The 10,307-nt window shown below is 28.6% G+C and overlaps 1 long non-coding RNA gene across 1 annotated transcript; it reads left to right on the top strand.

Moving 5' to 3' along the window:
• Positions 1–3,328: 3,328 nt before the first annotated feature.
• LOC136081580 (uncharacterized) lies at positions 3,329–4,867 on the top strand. The gene is made up of 2 exons (XR_010638916.1): positions 3,329–4,341; positions 4,557–4,867. It is a non-coding gene; the product is annotated as an uncharacterized LOC136081580 (long non-coding RNA).
• The last annotated feature ends 5,440 nt before the right edge of the window (positions 4,868–10,307 follow it).

Below are 10,307 nucleotides of genomic sequence, written 5' to 3' on the forward strand. Positions count from 1 at the left end.
TTTTTGGATTAACCGTGGTTCACAAGAGTGTCAAAATCATTCTGGACCGTTTTAGTGTTCTCGTAGATTTTCCAATACAGAACCCAAAACACGATGTTGTTCAGAGCACATTTTATGGGAAAAAAGCAAACTGCTAAAGGTTTTTGCGAGAATGGCTCAACAACTAGGTTTGTGTACTGTTTCCTTTGTAAACTTTTTGCGTCTAAAGAAGAATCAAACAAATGTACTAGCAATGGATTTAATGATTGGAATAATATTTTTCAAATACATCAACCTGAAAATGAATTTCCTCACAAAGAATGCATTTTGACATATATTCGGAGAAAACAAAGCTCTGTTGTGTGTGACACCCTTTAACTTCATTTTTTTCTAAAGTTCTTCCTTTCCTTCTTCATTTCTTTCTAAAGTTTTTCCTAAAGTTCTCTTCTAAAGTTCACACTTTAGCTTCCAAATGGTGCAACATTACTGAAAGAAAGTATTGAAACGTCACATACCGGTCATTATAACATTATTAGAACAAGGTTTACCTTTTCGGGGGACAAACGAGCATTTTGATGTTCCTAATAATGGGAATTAATTGGTTTTGCCGGAGCTAATGGCTTAGTTTGACCCATTTTGAAAAACCACATTGCAACATATGCGGAAAAAGGTAAAAGAAATCCATCTTACTTATCAAAAACAATATGTGAGGACTTGAATAATATTATGGAAGAAAAAGTGCAATCTCGCATTATATAAAAAATTTTAGTTGCTCGCGATTTTATTATTTCAGTCAATTCAACTCCAGACATTGCTCACATTGACCAACTAAGTATAGTTGTTCGATACGTTTTGCCTAAGTATGTATAAAATGAACTTTTGAATTTGTCTTCATGCTCGTATTGTGGAGCAATATTTGATTTAGTTTTTGTTCGATAAGCAAAGCTCTTCAGTCAGAACAAATTGATCTCAAAACTTGCGCGTTGATATTCTCATTCTTAGAAAGTATGTAAGACAAAATGAAAGATAATTCTGATGAACTTGAAAACAAATTCAAAATCAATCTTGCCAGGTATTTATTATGCAAATGTTACAACGCGAGCTGGACTAAAAAGAAGAACTTCTAAAGAACTTTATGCTCCGTATATTACTTCTAAAAAACTTCATGCCCCGTGATATTACCTGCTCGAGATAACTTTTGTACCAATGGGTTTATAGTTATTATTTATAAGATTAAGACAGAAATTAATGAGCAAAGCAAAGTTTAAACTTTTCCTCGATGTTTCGATGTTTTATTTTTGACTAACTTCGAACTATTGAAACATGAATATCGACAGAAGGTTTCTAATTTGGTTGATTTTTATTCTAACAACTTGAGGCAATATCACAGCTACGTCAAGTTAAAATTTGCATCAAAAACTCAGTTCTCTTATTCTGAACTTTACGAAACTTTAGTTCATGACAACCTTCCATCTGTTTTTTCAAACGTTGAAATTGCTCTTCGGATTTTTTTAACACTTGTGATTACAAATTATTCTGCGGAGCTCTCGTTTTTAAAAATAAACCGAACTAAAATTGAGAAAAGAAGTACCATGCTTTAGGAGAGATTACACATGCTGAGCTTGATGTCTATCGAATCAGATATTATTCAAGAGATCGATTTTGACGATATAATAAACGATTTTATCGATAAAAGATATAGGAAGAAAAATATGTCCTAGTTATAAATTTCCTAATTATAAACGTAAAAAAAGATATGTAAAATATATTTAAAAAAAAAGTAGTATGTTTAAAACAATAAAAAATACCAGATTTATCACATAATTTCTTATATCTATGAAGAAGAAAAGGTTTATGTACATTGGTAAATATTTACATTAATGAATGTACGTAACCTTATTACTCAATAATCCTACAAAAACAACTTTTTTTATGCAAAAATGGGGCTCCCTAAAAGTTTTGAGGAAAACTGGGACTCTAGTGCCTAGGGCCCCGGTTTTCCTTAATCCGGCACTAGTCATGAACCTAATAATCTTTTTTTTTTCAAACAAAAAAATTGATTTTTGGTTGATAAAATATTTTAAAGCATTTAGTATGTGATTAGTCTGTATGTGTTTGTGTGTATGTGTGTTTAATTTTTAGAGTAAAGCAGGATAGAAATAAAGGATATAATGAATTATCTAAGACAATTTTAACTTTTTTTGATTTTAATTTGTTCTTTAATAAATAATTTTTGATCATGTTGTAGAGAATCTATTTTTTGAAGATACAAGATGATGTAAAGTTTTTATAATGAAAAAAAACTTTTTTGATAAATTGGCAAGTTTTTGGCCACGTTATAACTTTTTTTCTCTTTTTTTGAAATATGCGACTCTAATTCCTAATTTAAAACTGTAATCTTTATGTCATTTTAAAAAAAGGTCTTGACTACGGTCAATAATATTTTTTTTATTCTAAAATTAATTTAATTCTACTATTTCAGTTATGAGTTAATAAAAGAAACTGTGAACTATGGAGTTAAATAAAACACGCTAACTGTTAACTTGACGCGTGGATTTTTCATTAGTTAATTATATCCAAAGTGGCCTAAGAATCTTTAAAAATTCTTTATATAAACTTATTATTAAATAAATCTTATTATTAAATCTATTCTAACATAAAAAAAGCTGGGAGTGGTTTAAAAAAAAGATTTCCGCAATAACTTGGATCAACTCGAATAGATACCCTTATCAAAATATCCTAGTAGGGCTTTGGTAATATTAACAATGACGTCATCACACTAGCTAACAACTATTTCCAACACTATGGTCAACCGCATTTGTTTTCAAACCATCCATCAACTCATGGAGTTGATCATCAGAGCTGTTGGCAATATTTTATCACTTCAAGCAGCTTTTTGTATGCAAGTAAAAAAGCATTTCGTCATTATGCAAAGTTAATTTAACGTGGCAGACATTAAAAGAACGCGGGAAACTTGCAGAAGACCAGATGGTCTTGTCATCAAGAAACCGCTTGTACTAGTAATATTTTTTGTATTTTTGTTTTTACATGTTTCTAGTTTCACAAAATATAATGGTAGTTCATTTTATATTGGATTCACATATAATAAAATGTAAGATAAAAAATAATTGATAAATGCTAGATTTTGCACACATAAATATATGATTAGGCATAAATAAAATTATTTTTGATTTACATATTTTTTATATTAATATTTGTTATTGAAATTTTTTGGGATTTTCGTTTCAACGTTAATTTTGGCTCTAGTTTCAGTATTAGTTTAGTGTAAGTTCATATAATTGTTTATATTTAAAACGAATTTTTTTAGTAAGATTTTCAAACAATTTAGGTTATCTAATTTTGTAATTATGGCATTTCTGGATATTAAGTTCTGGATATCAAGTTTTTCAAGTTCGATATTCGTTGTTTCAAAGAGTTCTTTAATAAACTGAGATGAATAAAATAAATTAGTATCATCTGCAAACATTATTACATCAAGTTTGTTTAAGACTTTCAGAAGATCGTTAATGTATATTAAGAACAATAAGGTAGCTAGAATGGAACCTTGGGGAACGCCACATTTAATCTTAAGCAATTTTGAACAGACATTTTCATCAGTATTAACACATTGCTGTCTGTTTAGCAAAAAAATTTTAAACCAGAGTAATGCAACATTTTTTACGCCATATTTTTCCAATTTTTTGAGCAGGATAGCATGTTCAACAGTATCGAATGCTTTCGATAAATCTATAAAGATTCCTAAAACAAGTTCTTTATTAACAAATGAGTAGTTGATGCTATTTACAAGATCTACGATTGCATGTTCGGTTGCATGTTGCTTTTGAAAGCCGAATTGTTTTGTATTTAAGATATTGTTGTTTGTTATATATTGGTATAATTTATTATAAATTATTCGTTCGAGGAGTTTTGAGAATACAGGAAGAATTGAGATTGGTCTATAATTGTTTAGTAAGTATGGTTCTCCAGTTTTATATATTGGTACAATTTTTGCAATTTTCAATTTCTCTGGAACGGTTCCTGTTGTAATTGAAGATTTAAATATTTCGAAGAGAGGTTTCTTTATTATCGGAAAGATACTCATTACAATATTGCTGCAAATTTCATCAATTCCTGGTGCTTTGTTGATTTTTAAAGAGTTTTTTGCATTTTCGAGTTCTTCATAGCTTAATCCGTTGAAAGTTAGTTCGCTATTTAGATCAGTAAAATAATTTTCAAAGGAGTTATTTGCGGTTTGAATTTTAGACGCCATGTTAGGGCCAATATTTGCGAAGAAATTGTTGAATTGTTCGGCAATAGAGTTCTTATCGTTGTGTTCTATTTCATTTATAGTAATTCTATCTGGTAAGCTATTTGTTTTTATATACTTTTTTCCGATTATTTCTTTCATGATATTCCATGTTTTTTGGTATCTCCATTTGTTTTTTGAAGTAATTTAGAATAATAAACTTTTTTAGAATGTTTTCTGATTTTTTCGAAAAGATTTTTATATTGTTTATAAGTAGATAGGTTTTCTTCATTTCTGTTTTTCAAATATTTAACATATAGTCTTTGTTTAGTTTTTGAAGATTTTTTGATTCCGCTGGTGATCCATGGACAGCTCAAATGTTTTACTTTTAGTTCTTTTTCTTTGATTGGAAAATGATTATTATAGTGTTTTAGAAATATATCTGTGAAAGTATTATATGCAGAGTTTGTGTTCCCAAGGTTACATTCTTGATACACTTTAACCCAATCTACTGCCGATAGTGCGTCTTTAAAACATTTAATAGAATTTTTATTTATTTTTCTTTTATAAATTTTTTTTTCGAGTTATTATTTATTTTTGTATCATGTTTTATTGTAAAGTAAATTGGAAAATGATCAGTTATATCAATTTTTATTATTCCTGCTTTTAAGGAGGTATCTAGAAATGAGATTGTTAGTATGTTATCTATAGCAGAAATAGAATTCGAGGTTACCCGCGAGGGTTTATTAATAATTGGTAAAATACAATGTTGAAACATGTTATCAAAAAATAATTTAGTGATCGGACACTCTTTGTATTTTAAACAATCTATGTTTAAGTCCCCGATACAGAACAACTTTTTTTGCTCTTTAATGATTTTAAGAAAAATTTCTTCTAGATAATTAGAACATTTTTTAATATTACCTTCAGGTGGCCTATAACAGGTAGAGACTATAAAATTTTTAAATTTGGAGTTGATGATCTCTATTGTAAAGACCTCACTATCGGGGTTAGAAATGGAGTGATCTTTTCTCACTTTTATCACTTGATCATTCCGAACATAAGTTCCAATCCCTCCTCCTTTTTTGTATGCTTTCCTTTCAGAAGATAATAATTTTTAATTTGGAATTTGAAAGTTAGAGTTATTTTGGATTGATTCATCAGAACACCAAGTTTCTGTTAGGCAAATCATACTGAATGAATAATTGCAATCAATTAGGAAATGTTTAAGTTTGTCAAAATTTTTATTTATGCTTCTTATATTTATGTGAATTACCGTAAAATTATTTTTATAAGCTTCAAGTTCAGTTTTGAAAGTTTCTGTTTCAAAATATCGAGAGTTAAAATTTTACATTTGAAAAATTTGCGTATCAGCGTCATTGAGTATATTATTCGCGGTTTCAAAGACGTTAAAGCGCATCGTTTCAAAATCTATTGTTTTATTTTTTATTGCCATTATTTTAGAATCTAAAATTTAGAACGCGTTTACTCAGTAAAACAAAAGTGTGTTGCGCTATTTTTTAAAATCTCGTGTAAATATTTTAACTTCTTCCCAGAGCTTTCTTCGATGATATATTGTTTCTTGAGCGAAGTCTTCATTTATGTATAGGCCAGTTCCTTTAAGATACTTTACAGCATTGAGAATTTTGTTTTTGTCTTGGAAGTTTAAAAGTTTTATAACTAATGTTCTTGGTTTGTTGTCTTTAAATTGTCCGATTCGATGAGCTCGTTCAACCACTACTTCGCTTTGTATTTTCAGTTTTGTTTTGAAATTTCTTTAACAGCTTTTTCGCAGTCTTCCCAACTTTCGCCTAGTGTTTCTTGTATTCCATCTATTCTTAAGTTGTTTCTTCTCGATCGATTTTCTAGATCTATGGATTTTTTATATAATGAATTGATTTCTTTGTCGTAGTATTTCTTTATTTGTGATATTTTTTCCGAGATGTTGTTTTCTTGAAAATTTAGGCTGTCTTTAATGTCAGGTAGGTCTTTTTCTATATTTGATATTTTACATTTGTTGTTATTAATGTCATTCTCTAGCATGTCTAATCTATCTGTGATAATTTTGAGATTTGCACTTATTATTGAGGTAAATGATTTTTCCTGGTCTTTTAATAAGCGTTCCGTTTCTTTGAGAATACTTTTTTTATGTTCTTCAAGCTTACTAGAAATCATTTTTTTGATGTTTTTCATCGTAATATCCATTTTTTTTTATGTAAAAACTTTTCGCTATTAAATAATACGTCTTTCTTCCGCAAAAGCCAGAGCGCCAAAAAAAACTTCATATCAGTGCTAGAAACTTGATGATGTTGGCGTCTCTGTTAACCACGGTAAATACAATTAAAATATAAACTACAGATGTTCGTATTTTAATCGTAGATGGACACTTGATTAATGTCACCGATCGGATGTTAATTTGCTTACAAACTTCTTCGTTAAACATTCCGCGGTTCTTGATGTTAGTGTTTATTACCGTTTCAAAAGGATTTAGTACAAAATGTTACATTTCTATTCAGAGACGAATATTTTCAATTTATCAAAGGGATGCTTTAGTGAAATGTAAGCGAAACCTTTTATCTCTGGTAAAGTTTAAAAAAAAATTGGTAAAAATCAAAAAATTGCTAATATCTTTAAAACACTGCTATCTTAACCTAATTCTTAGCAGGCCCGTAGCAACCGAAGGAGGGGGGGGGCAGGGGAACAGGGTTTGCCTTGCCCCCTCCCCGCCTCCAAATAATTTTTTAAATAAATAATTTTGAAATTTTTTAAAAAAAGAAAGCGATCACAAATTAAGAAAAAAAAAGGATATAGAGGACCTAATTTGTTATCCGTATTTTCGGCGTACGTTCGTTTGACAAAAAATATTGACCTACTACTATATACTACTACAATGGTGATATAATTTTTGTTTCTACGGGCCTGCTTCGTCAGCTTAACCACCAGAATTTAAACCAGAGGCATCAACAGCAACACTAGTAACAACAACATCTTAGTAAATGTCATACGAATCTAAATCAACATCTAGTATCTGCCTACTTTGTGTAGCACCAACCATACAATGTCAACTTTAAAAACAACTTACAACCAATTTTTAGTGTTGTTCAGAGCTAGGAAATAGCTCAACTTATTCCTCACCTCCGCAGCACCGCAACATGTGAACTCTCTGTATGGTAGCGGAGTTGCGAAATCGTTTTCTCTCAGCATATGGTAGTGGATTACGGTTGCTACAACAAAAGAAATTTAAAGCGGTCATCCACTACTATTAAAATTTAGAAATGATTTAAAATTTCAGACTTTATTTTCATTTATTGAAAATAAAGTCTGAAATTTAGAAATGATTTAAAATTATAAATTTAGAAATGATTTAAAATTTCTTTTACTTTATTTTCATTTAATATAATATTTATAATATTTTAATAAATGAAAATAAAGTAAATTTTATAATATAAAGTAGCGAAACTTATTTTTTTATGTACTTAAAAGAATTTCGATCTAAGTTATAACGATGCCATTATTTTGTGCTGCTATAAACTGTGGAAATAAAAGTGTAAAAAACTGTAAAGATATTTCATTTTTTCGTTTTCCTAAAAACGAAAAAAGGCAAGCTAATTCAAATATTATTTATAATAACTTTTTTTTTCATAAAAAGTTTATAAAATTATAATTGTAGTATTTTAAAATATATTCTTTTATTGTTTAATTTTTAGATGTAAACAGTGGGTCATCAACTGTCGTAGGAAAGATTTAGACGAAAAAGATTTTGTATTTTTAAACAAAAACTTTTATTTGTGCAGTAATCATTTTGAACATACAATGTATTGTTCTACAAATAATAATGGAAAACGTTTGTTACAATCAGCAAGTCCTACTATTTTTAACATCCCAAATCCTCCTCCACTTGTTGGTTGCAAAAGAAAATCACCAGTTGAACGTCATTCATTTCCAGCAAAAAAGCAAGTTGTTTGTTTACCTGTTAATTCAGATAGTAATTTAGAGAACAAAATGTCTACTAATAAAATAAATTTCAACAAACTTCAAAGGTTACTATTAACATTGCGAGTCAAAAATTCTAGACTACATAAACGAGTTCGACATTTAAAATCCAAACAAAAAATCCCAAAAAACTGTGATGGGTCTATAAAACATATTTTAAATTTATCCAGGAAATACTTATCTCCTATACAAGTTAGTTTTTTTAGAAGTCAATTAGAAATGAGTAAACGAGTCAATAAAGGAAAACTGGGCAGTTTGTGACAAAGTTTCGGCTTTGCGAATTTCTTTTTCATAGTCCTCAAACTTTTAACGTCTTGCGAACAATATTCTGTTTACCAAGTCAAACCTGTTTATTATTATTTTTGTCCCGTGTATTTCCAGATCTTCAGGAAGGGTTTCCTACTCGATTGTTTTCTTTATTAAAGTTACGTGCTGATGCAATGAATCCACATGATTGTAATGTCAGTCTTGTTATGGATGAAATGTCATTAAAGCAGCATTTAGAGTATGACAGGGTTTATGGTATGAAAAATGGAAAACTTTTAAATCAGGCTCTTGTAATTATGGTTAGAGGCTTGGCAAATAAATGGAAACAACCAATAGCTTATTTTTATAATAATTCAACAGTATCAACAGCTGACTTGGCTTCTTTACTATGTGGAACCATTTCTAAGGTTTAAGAAACTAATTTACACATCAGATGTGTAGTTTGTGATCAAGGATCTACTAATAGCTGCCTTACGTTTGCTTGGGTTTTCCAAAAATTTACCCTACTTTCCTAATCCTTCCAATGATAAAAATATTCATGTTATTTTTGATCCTCCACATTTAGTAAAAAGTATCAAAAACAATTTACAATTTTCAGTTTGTTTGTACTTCTCGTTTTAATCAGGACTGCATTGAGAATTTTTTTTTCATTATTCGAAGCAAAGATTGTTGGAATGACCGTCCAAATGTTAGAAAATTTCGAGCTGCCTATAGAAACGCTTTATTACTTTTATCTGAAGAAAAAAGCTAACTCAATAGCAACTGTATAAAGGATTCAAATTTTGAGACAGCTTTCAATCTAAATGATTTTATGAAGTGTTGTACTCAAACAACCACTAATTGTGGAATTTATGAAACAGAAAATAACATACCTAAAGGAATATCTTATTTTCATCCAGGATCATTTTATATGTTTACTGGAAAAATTTTAATGCAACCAAAGGATCAAGCCTTTTTACACATGGCTGGATGGTTTATTCAAAAGGTTAAGTTATGTCATAGGTGTGCAAAAGTACTCTTTCTTAGTTCAGCTGACAATCCATCAGCTTTTATGTCACTAGTTTGTGAAATGGAAACAACTTTTATGAAATTTATTGATAAATATCTTGAAAGAGATGGACTGGCCATGATTCTCATCAATAAAATTAAAAAAGTCATTTTCAGTTTTTGCACAATCAACATAAAGAACATGCGCTTTATTTGAAAAAAAACATTGTTCTGTTTTTTGTTATTACAAGAATTTTTTATTCATAAAATTTTTAAACAGAGACATAAACCCACGCAATAAGTCAAATGCAAAAAAAATTGCACGTATTCTTCATAATTAATATATTATGATACTATTTTTTTAATTTTTTTTTTTGTATTAAGATGTGCTAATAACTTTTTAAAAAAATTATGTTTTTTGTTATTACAAGAATTTTTTATTTCATAAAATTTTTAAACAAGAACAAAAACACACCCCATAAGTCAAATTGCAATTTCAAAAATATTGTACATATTGCCCTTTGATATATTATGATATTATTTTTTCAATATAATTCTTTGTAATGAGACTTATTTATGTTATAATGTATAATATTAATAACTTTTGTTAATGTATAATGTTAATAACTTTTATTTTTAATAAAATAATTTTATGTTCTAAAAAAATTACACTAACTTTATGTTCTACAAAATATTTTTTCCCCATTATTTTATTCTTATTGAAACATTCTAATGGTAATCTTAACAAAATTGAATTATCTTAGTTTTACGAAATTGATATATCTTTAATACAAAATTGAGATTAGCAACAAAGTTGATTAACTAAAAAAAAAAC

This window comes from Hydra vulgaris, chromosome 06 (genome assembly GCF_038396675.1).
Source record: "Hydra vulgaris chromosome 06, alternate assembly HydraT2T_AEP".
In the NCBI taxonomy this organism is placed as follows: domain Eukaryota; kingdom Metazoa; phylum Cnidaria; class Hydrozoa; order Anthoathecata; family Hydridae; genus Hydra; species Hydra vulgaris.